At 50.1% G+C, this 10,021-nt stretch overlaps 1 protein-coding gene across 1 annotated transcript in view; it reads right to left on the reverse strand.

The window, feature by feature from the left end:
* The window catches only part of ADCY9 (adenylate cyclase 9), a 92,404-nt gene extending 86,552 nt beyond the window's left edge, over positions 1-5,852 (reverse strand). The window contains exon 1 of the mRNA XM_035340043.1: positions 5,848-5,852. The gene's annotated coding sequence lies outside the window, so the exon portion shown is untranslated. The remainder of the gene's footprint in view (positions 1-5,847) is intronic.
* Positions 5,853-10,021: the final 4,169 nt, after the last annotated feature.

Consider the following 10,021-nt stretch of genomic DNA (forward strand, 5'->3'; position numbering starts at 1 on the left):
CCCGCTATCTGCGCCGCGCCGCTCCCCGCGCCTCGTTATCGCTTCCTCACAGGCGGCGCCTGCACCCCCCGCACCCCCCCGTCGCTCCTGCTCCCCCTTTCGTTCCCGGCCCCCGAGGCCCCTTGGCGGCGGAGCGGGCCCAGGCGCCCCCCGGGGACCGGCCGCGGCTCCTGGCGCAGTCAGCAGGAGGCCGGGCAGCCCCGGGGCACTGCCCGCCGCCAGCCGCCCCCCGGCCACAGCCTCTCCCCGGGCCGCTCGCACGGAAACACCGGCAGGGAGAGCGGGAGGCAGGAAGGATGGCCGCCTGGGCTTCCCCGGCGACGGGCAAAGCTGCCGAGGCTCCTTGCGACCTTTCTGTTCGCTCAGCCAAGTGTGCTTGGAGTTACTTCGACAGGGATGGTGAATTTATTCGGTCCGAGTGCCAGGCTTCCAGAGATTCAGAGGAACTGGGGAGATTCCTTGGAAAAAGGAAGGGATTCCTTTACCTCAGTTTAGGGTAACACTATCTGTGTCATTTAACATTACTAAATGGTCCTCTAAGACTTAGGTTGTTGCTGAGATGGGATGATTTGAAGCTCCAGATGTGAGAGGCACTGAGAGTCAAGCACACTGTTGGCTCTATTGGCTTGTTATTGTCCCCTACGAGGGACTCTGGCAGTCTGGGCCAGCTGCATTTCCTCAATACCCCTCTGAAAAAGGTAGAAACCACAAAGAGCTGAAATAGGTGGGGAGAAAGGGGAAAATAGGCAATAATTTAAGCCTTTACTATTTGTAAGTAAGTCAGGATGTCGTTGAAAAGAATGCCAGGGTAAGTGTGCCTCCAGTTGAAGATGTGAGTTTTCCCTCTGGCAAGAACAGTCGTGATTCCATTCAGCTCCTTTGGTCCAGAGTGACTACGAGCACACCGACAGTCGGCAAGTAAAACAGCGCTTGTCTGGAAAGTAGCAGAAGATGAAGCCCTTCAGATTGTTATTTACTACTGAGACCTGCTTGGGTAGGCTTTCATTCTGTTTTCAGGAGTATCTGGAATGGAGATGTGGGATCACACCTTTGTTAAAACCAAATCGTCGGGCAGTGGCTTGTGTGTGCATCGCAGGGTGTGAGCACGCAGACAGGAGGCAGCTCGGGTGCGTGTGTGCTTAACAGCACTCATGCATCATGCCTGGGTCAGAGGAGAGGGGCAGCTCGTGTGCATTTCCCTCTTATGGATGCGGGAGAGACCCACACGTCAGGCATGGGGTATGCATGTTCCGGGGGAGAATGAGCAGAAGCAAAGCTCTGACCCAAAAGCAAGAGAAATGTCTTGTTCCCCCTGTGCTCAATAAAGCAAGACTTTGTGTGTTCTTATAATAAACAGAATCACATCAAAGATGCTGACTATATCACAAGTTTTAATGGAGTGACCCACATGATCCCAAATTTTGGCTGCCTACTAGTCAGAGGCTGCTTTTGATCTCTGCTAATGAAATAGTCTCCTCTTTCCCAGCTATTGTATGCTGGCTTGAGGGACAGCGACGTGGGACTGAGGGAGGCATCTGACTTCAGACCCTGACTTCAGGATTGCTCAGAGTCCTTTCTCCCCCGAGGAAGCTCCCACTAGGTTTGTTACCCGCAGGCTCCCATCCTGCTCCTCCTTTTGATCTTTTGTGCAGTAACTCGGTGTTAGCCATTCACCCCCAAACCAAGCCCTGCCTTGGAATTACCAGATGAAACCTGTAGCAGCCACATCACTGCAAAGTGCTGCGCCATGGCTGCCCACCAGCCTCACCGTGCCCCAGCGGCTTCTGGATCGTCCACTTCCATGCAAACACGAGCTACACGTGCAGCAGGGAGAACAGTTGCCTTGTATTTATTTTCGTTAGCTCTACTGCCTGGGAAGAACTTAGGGCTGCCTCCCAAAAGACTGAAGCTTTGACCTTGTTATGGGTGCTATTCTTTTCCTCTGCTTCTGTCACGAAGATACCTCTCTGTAGAATTTGAGAAGCAGATTAAATGCATGTAAATGGTAATCAAGAAATGCCAATGATGTATTTATTTCAAGTGGTTGAGTAAAATTTGTCTTAGAAAGCAAGAAGTGGTTCAAAGTTGTATCTGTTATTCCCCCCCTGCATTCTGATTATTTTTCCGGAGACAGCTGAACCCTGTGCCGTGTAACGCTGTTGCTGTGTCCCTCTAAGGGAGGTGGGTGAGTTTTGTAGCACCCTTCAAGGAAGATGCCTCCTCCTGGTCCCTGTCTCAGTAAGCGCACCTTGACTGAGCTGGAAGCTACCAGGCAGTGTTGGTTTTGAGTCCTGGGTTAATTCTAGCGCCTGGTAGTTCTGGGTTGTGCTGTTTTCCTGTAAAGAATTCTGGCCGCCCTTCCAAAATGTGGCTGGTTTCCTTTCTCAGAGACCCAGTTAGAGGAAATACTTTGCAGTGCAATAGTTAGGCACATGCATATCCTACTTGCACATTTCTTTTAAATTCATGCCACTAAATATACATATTTAGTCTATAGAATTTGATTTGCTTCCCTTCTCAGAGGCAGAGCTTTGTCAGCTCTTCTGATTAGCTTTTGTTTGGCATTCATAATATTGTACTTCGCTGCTTATCTGATGGAGCTGTGCAAAACTATTTAGGGGGGGTTCTAAAATGTGACAACCCACATGATGCTTTTTTAGGCTTCACAAACCGCCTTCAGGAGGCAGAAGAATATGACATGGGAACTGCTGGCTAGAACAACAAAGTATATTAATGCCGGAGTAGCTGGGGAGGAGGAATGCTATTCAGAAGTTTGTGGCTTTTATTGTATGCTGGCAAAAGAAAACTTGCAGCCTGAAAGAAAAGGCGTCATGGATGCAGTGGATGGAGACTATTTAGCTGTCTGGTTCTGGAAACAGCAAAAATGGTAAGAAAAAAATGTCCTGAAACCTGTTTAGTCCATCCAGAGACAGAAAGGCTCAAGGGAGAGCGAACAGACGTCCCTTTCCCTAGTTTCCTGCCTTAACAGATAGCAGGGTCTCACTTTCAGACAAACGCCTGCCTCTGCGTCCTAGCTGGCCTAGCAGTGTTCATTCAGAGCTTTGTTCCGAACCCTGCCAGCCTCTGGGTGAGAGAGCTCTGTTCTGGACAAGAAGCACAGTGTTCTGACTTCTGGTTGCATGCTAACAGGTAAAACGTTTGGGAGGATTGTTACCCCATCTGCTTCTTAAGTTCAGAAAATGATCACGATGCTTACTTCACTTTTCCGTAAAAGAAGAGCACAAGGATTACCTTTGGCACCTTTTCCTTCTTAAGCAAAGGAAGTTGAGTAAGTGGTGCATTCTTACTTCTGTGAGGTGGCCAGGTCGATTTTAGCTGTGCTGTACATTCATCCTTCTGAAGCCGTGGTTCAAATTATTCATGTTACCGACACAATTCCATGCCCCAGACAAGATGTACGGTTAACGGAAGCAAGGAAGCAATAGAAGGCCTTTCTGCATGACTTGTACCCCGATAGGAAGGATAAATCCCAGCCCAGCTGAGTGGGAAGCGCTGGCTCCTGCAGGACCAGGCTTTTCCTCGCAGGCTTCATGGGCGTCTCATTCAAGGGGCCGTCTACACCGAAAGCGGTGCACACAATACCGCTTATTTGGCAAACTGTCTGCCACCAGGAGGTGGCTTCACTTAAAATGCATTTCTGTATGATGCAGGCAATCTTAAAATTTATTGCTCATGCCATTCGTAACGAGAAGTTCTCCTGACTTGCCAAGCTGCTGAATCAGCGTGGGTACCTCACCCTTGAGTCAGCAAAGCCTGAAATAGAAACTTGCTCAGCTTCCGAGCACAGGAAGTACCACTGTTGTCTGCAAACACTGCCACAGCTAACGTGCTGGTTTTTATAACTACAACTTCTCGCTGGAGGAACTTGCATGGCATTCTTTTTTTTAAAAGAAAAAAAAAAAAACATTGTGTTTTTTTTTTTTACTTAGAGTAGAGGAGTTAAGATCAGTGTGAGTGGGGCTCTCTGGTGCACAAGCATCAAGGAGTGAACAGCAGGAGGAGGATGAGCAGCAGGCATTGATGTCCCCTCGCCCAGCCAAGCATCGAGATCCCAGCACATCTACCTGCAGGGCAGTCAGAGCAGAGCAGGGGGACAAGGACGGCCTGCAGCTCAGCTAAAACAAGGCCGTAAGCCACTGAAAAGTGATGAAGCTGTAAAACAGCTGATGGGAGATGAGCCGTGGGGATGCTCACCCAGGATGCCTGGAGTGGAGCTGGGTCACTCTCACTGCCAGGCCACGTCTCAGCTTTGTAGCACACACAAAGTACCGAAAAACAGTGAAAGTGAGCAACAGTTGCAGTCAAATGGTAGGAACTCAGGCTGTTAAGTCATGGGCAGGACTTCTGTGAGTAGGTGGGAGGCCATGAAAAGGCACGTAAAAATAGTCCATACATGGTGTGCGTTAGGGAGGAATTTCTGTGTATCTACTTCAGGCTGAAAAGTAGGAAAATAAGCATAGTGTTAATTCACCCATTTTCTTCTTCTCAAATTGCTCAGCTGGCTTTTTATCTTGCAGATCGATTGTCACTATTTTTTAGCACACTACAGAAAGACAGCCTTTAGAAGACGTGTCGGGGCCATCAGGCTGCGTGCCACCGTCCTGGCACTGCTCCTCATTTCTCCCTTGATGCCCGCTGCAGGCCGGTCTCGCCTCCTTCCAGGTCCATGAAGGAAATTTGACTTCCATCTCGTCTAGAGAAGGGCTGGTGACCTGGGTGCTTCAATGCCATGAAGACCTTGTACGTGCTCCTGTACCTGCATAACATCGTGACTTGGGTGATATTGCAAAATAGGGGTTGTGAAGCCAATGCTACAGAGAAACAGAAAATAAAATAATAAAATTAAATAAAATAATTGTTATACCAGCTCATTTATTTAGACAACCTGCACGGTTTCTGTGGGAAGATCCTTAGGGATAAGGGATTTCTGTTCCATGGAATCTCCCTCAGAATAGCCTGAGCTATTTGTATAACCTCACAGGCAGGTTTCCTCTTGAGGGTGACACTCGGTACAGGATTTTCCTGCATTATTATGAGGAAATGATAGAGATTTGGAAAAAATCATTTGTCATTTGCGCAATGTGTGTGAACACTGTGATACATAACTGCACTTTATCATTTTCTTTCCTTTTTTTTTTTTTTTTTTTTTAATTGCAACAGTACAGTTGCAACTTGCAACACATTTTATATTTAGTGTTTTGGATTATTCAACTGGAAAGAGGTGGGGATGAGAATTTATAGGCATAATTACAGCCTTATGCAACCACCTTGTGCACACTCCACAGGTTTTGAAGGAAGACCTGCTGCAAACCCACAGAAAATCCCAGCTCCAGGACTCCAAGTGCCACGGGGAATTACACAACTTAAAAGATAGTAGAACGTTGGCGGTGTGTGTACCAAGACCCTTTTCAAGTGTAGGTTTCTGAGGCCAAAACGCTGTAGCATTTTTGGGGCCCAATGCCTTGTTCGCAGGGCTGCGGGTGCCAGAACCCTTAGGGTGGCACTGGGGGACGTGGTGGCGGCCGCTGCTGCCCCGCGCCAGGCGCTGTGTTTGAGTAAGGCGGCGTTCCCATCTAACGCGCTCACTTTCTCTTTCCCCTTCTCAGAATGTCACAGTGTATTTTAGCTACAGATCTGTTACTCTGTGGCGTGGGTGCCAGAATCATTAAAAAAAAAAAAAAAAAAAAAAAATCTGTAATACCAGCTTTTTGGTGAGTTTTTTTTTCCTCCCCGAGAAGACCGAAGGCAGCCACCTTCTCAGCTCTACCCGGGCATTCTCCCGGGCGGCCACAGCTGCCGTGCTCTCTAGGATCGTGGATAACTCACCGCTCCCCCCGAGCAAATGCCCCTGAGCAGCAGGCGTTTGATTTAAGAGGCTGAAGTGGGAGGCACTGAGGAATGATCGTTTCCATTTCCAGCCCGTGTTAGTGATGATTTACACCCGCTGGTGTTCTGTGAGCTTGGAAGGAGCCCACTGCTACTGTCATGAAGCACAGGCAGCAGGGGCTACTGCGAGGTACTGCCGTGGTGGTGGGTTTAAGGCTTTGATGAAGCAAGAGGAAATCACATGGAGCAATGTGAACCTTGCGCTGTCGGAGACTGAGACTGGAGGCAAGGCGAGGTGTATTCTTCTGCAGTTAGGGAGAAATAGCAGTTCTGGGGTGCTGGAAACAGCCAGAATCTGGTAAAAAGGTGAGTTGGGAGAAACAAAGTAGCATATAGAAAAATGAAGGATTGTGGAATGAGAAATTACATGGTCCAGACTAGATGCAATCAGGATTCAGGAATGGGGCCCTTGTCCAACTTTTATAAACAGGGAACCTCCTTCACTTGGGTAACGGGAGCAGCGACAGTCACACGTGATCAGCAAAACTCCGATAACCCTCGTGCTTCACAGCACGAGCTGAGCGCTGAGTGACACGGTCAGCGTAACCATGGCAGGCTTGTCGGCCGTTTCCCAACGAGGTTTGCCTCCAGGCTGCGGCTTTCGGAGCCCCCCTGAAAGCTTTGTGGGAGCTGCTCAGGTGTTGTGTCAGGCAGACCTGGACGGGTGAGTTAAGTCCTGCAGGGTATCTAAAAGGGGATTTGGTGCAGGCCAGGTGGCCTGGTGTGTTACCGTGTGTGACCCCATCTCCTCACTGCATGTTGTCTGCTAATTGGTAAATCATTTTCCTAGAAGGCTGAAAAGGAAATGAGGAGCTGAGATGGCCTCTTGGTATTTCTCCGGCACAAACAACCAGATTGCATCTTATCTGCCTAGCCAAAACATCTCCATTATTAGGAGTAAGCTCCTGGGATCCCACAGAACCTGCTCCTGGATAAGCTACGAAGATGTGCCGCTGGCTGAAGGACTCACAAAGTGATCCCGTGCCTTCAGACGACACTTCAGGCAGAGCAGCCCCCGGAGCGCCCGGGGCTCCGTGTTCCTGGACCAGGCGACGGCCGCAGAGCCCGGCCCGGCCTCGGGACGCAGCAATGTGAGTCCCTGGGGAGAGACGGGAGTGCGGGGGCTGAGCCAGCCCCACGGAGGAGCAGGCTGGGTGAACTAAGTGGTTTTTTCCTGTCTTCTAGTTTCTCCACTTTTACCCTCCTTTTTTCAGTTCCTTCCTTAGCTTTGGCTCCGTGGAAGAGCAGTGAAAATTCCCCATTCGGCCGTTCAAGCAACACACACCCACTAAATCCTGTTTTATTATACCCCCAGCACACGAAGCATGACTGCCGTGCTTTACGTCTGAGGCAGCGCTGTCTGTTCTGCCGCCTCGCTTGGAGAGAAGGACGAGGTTTCCACGATCTTCCCAACTGCTGGAGCAAGTCCAAGAAAAAGCAGGATGCCTGGACTGTACAAGTGAGAAACGTCACCGTGAGATGGCTGTGGCTGCTCACTGCCTGGGGCATGCGATGAGCAGCGACCGGAGCCCTCCACTGCCGTGCCCAGGGGCTGGAGGCAGCGCCGCGACGCTCTGAGAGGACGAACACGTGGGGATTTGGGAGTGCGGTCCCACGCCGTGCCTCAGTGGTTCAAGAAAAGAAAATCACAGAATTGTAGATGTGTTTAGTTTGGAAAAGACCTTCAAGATCACCAGGCCCAGCCAGCTGGCTCGTTTCTGCATCTCCTTCCATGCAACCAGGGATTTCGTCCACGGTGGTGCTGCGTGAACGCATTTGCCAAAAGGTTCCCACTTGTATTTGAGTGAACCATACCACAGCAGTGCTCTGCCACCAGCCCAGGCTCGACTGCTGTGACAAAGGGTGTGAGGGATGGGACGACTTCTAAAGGGGGCCGCCTGGTAGTGCCTTGGCTTCTTGTGGGCCTGGGGATCCGAGGTTTCCCTGGGCTGCCCTCCGGTGCTCGCCCATGGCGGGCAGGGAGCTGGACGTGGGTCGCCAGATGCTGCGTTCCAAAATACCTCCACTTCTTTGAAGCCTCAAGTCTTACAGAAAAGAAGGAGGCTTTGGAAACTTCATGGTAGGCTGTAAACTTTGTATTTAGTGTTTCTGCTGCGTGGTGAAAGCTCAAGGAGCTTTCCGAATGATTCGGAGAGTTCCCTGATTTATTAGCAAAAGCAGCCAAATCTACCGGACTGTGGTGTTTGAGGGCTTTCATGTATAGCAAGTAATAACTGGCTTTAATTAGCTGTATTTACACAATAGATTTCGAGGTATCTAAGTTAAAAGGGCAGAATGTCCTTGGTGGGAAATGCAATTTTGAAGCCTAACAACTTGAAAACAGCTGGAAGGGTTTTGCTTGGACTTCCTGGGGAGAAAAATCGCCTTTGGCTCAACAAGACATGGAGAATTTCAAGCCCACGGTAGAAGTTTTTCAAGAAAGTTAGAACTAATGAAAAAGGAGGATTATAGTTTAAACTGTTTTGCAATCATTGGCCTCAATCCTGCAGACACTTTCACACATGCTTAACTTTATATATGCGGTTAGTTTTGCTGACCTGAATGGGATTATTTACACGTGTAAATTTAAGTACATGCGTAAATGTTTGCCGAGCAATGTTTTGACCATAGCATTTGTTACAAAAATGACGTTCTATCAGAGTCTCCGCAACTGGCTCATTGAGATTCTTTATGTTGAAAAAAAAAAAAAAAAAAGCTGGGAAATTCAGGAATTAAGATTCCTGAGTCCGTCTTAAATCTGCTCCCTCATGTGAATAGGATCTTTTGTTGTGCTGGGTCATGGCATTGTGCCACTGAATTTATTTAGCAGCTATCAAAAATACACTGTTATGTATTCTTACCCTAGTGCCCATAGGAAGACACCATCTGCATTTCCACTTTCTAAACTATATCAAGGCCAAAGGCAAAAAAGAAGTAGGCTTGGCCACTAGCTGGGCCTGAGAGGTTTCTCCTCGCTGATGGGAAGCAACTCATCAAAAAAATTTATTAGACTGTGGAAGCATGTTCTACCTGCCATGAAGCGACTTGTTGAAAACCTCTGAAACGCCCATAAATCACCTCTGCAAACTGTGCCTCTAACATTTATCGTCTTCTTTCTGTGTGCGAGCCAAACTGCCATTAAGCTGACTCACATTTTGGCATTTTGTATTTATATACAACATGATGATGTTTGCAAGCAATGGAAAAAAACTCCTCCTTCTGCGGCACTGCGATCCCGCAAGCCCTTTCCCTCTTCTGCGGTGCCTCTCCCTGGGTTTCCTCTGCCCACCGATGCTGCCAAGCCCCAGGCCTGGTGCAGGAGGAGCTGCTGCCCTCGATCCTCTTCACCTCCAACTTCTTCATCCTAGGTCCCTTCTCGTCTCGATGTGCCTTACCGGCGCGCAGCGCCGAGCATCCCTCGCCTCCCAGCTCGCGGTGGTGGGACCGGCCCAGGGCTGTGCTCCCCAGTGCTGAGCACACCAAAACCATCCCGGTGTCTTCTGTAGGAGGGGCTGGGGCGTCTGGCCATGCTGTCCCTGAGCTGCTGGGACTTGTCACACCTGACTCAAGGTTTCTGCCACTCCAGCCCATCTCCCCTTTCTTGCCCTGTGTTTTAATTGTGCTTCTGCCCTCCCACCGCGTTGCAGCCCTGCTTTGCACTGGAGGCAGCGCACCCGAAGCAAAGCCGGCTAACCCCTAGGTGGGAAAACACTGGCTGGCTGCACTTGCCACCAATGCGGGCTGCAAAAAGCCCACCCCGTTTTCCTGCTGGGATCACAGCTCCGCCACGGGCACCAGGGCTGCACCAGCCCCAGTTTTGTGGGCTCAGCCATCCTGGCACCTGCTGGGCGTCCCGACCCTGCGCCGCTTCCCTGTGCAGCCCTGCGCTCTCCTCACCTGCAGCTGGCATTTCCCTGACTGGACGAGGTCGTTTGCTCTTGATTCACATAGAAGTGGGTCTCAGCCACCAAAAGTCCCATCAAAGGTAGAAACCGGCAGTGGAACTCTGTGTCGGGGCTGCAGTGCTCCTGCCTCGAGCAGAAAGCACCAAACACGTGGCTTTCTGCAGGAGGAGATGAGGGACCCGCAGAGCCGCTCCGCACCGCGGCTTCAC

This window comes from Oxyura jamaicensis, chromosome 14, assembly GCF_011077185.1.
Source record: "Oxyura jamaicensis isolate SHBP4307 breed ruddy duck chromosome 14, BPBGC_Ojam_1.0, whole genome shotgun sequence".
In the NCBI taxonomy this organism is placed as follows: Eukaryota; Metazoa; Chordata; class Aves; order Anseriformes; family Anatidae; genus Oxyura; species Oxyura jamaicensis.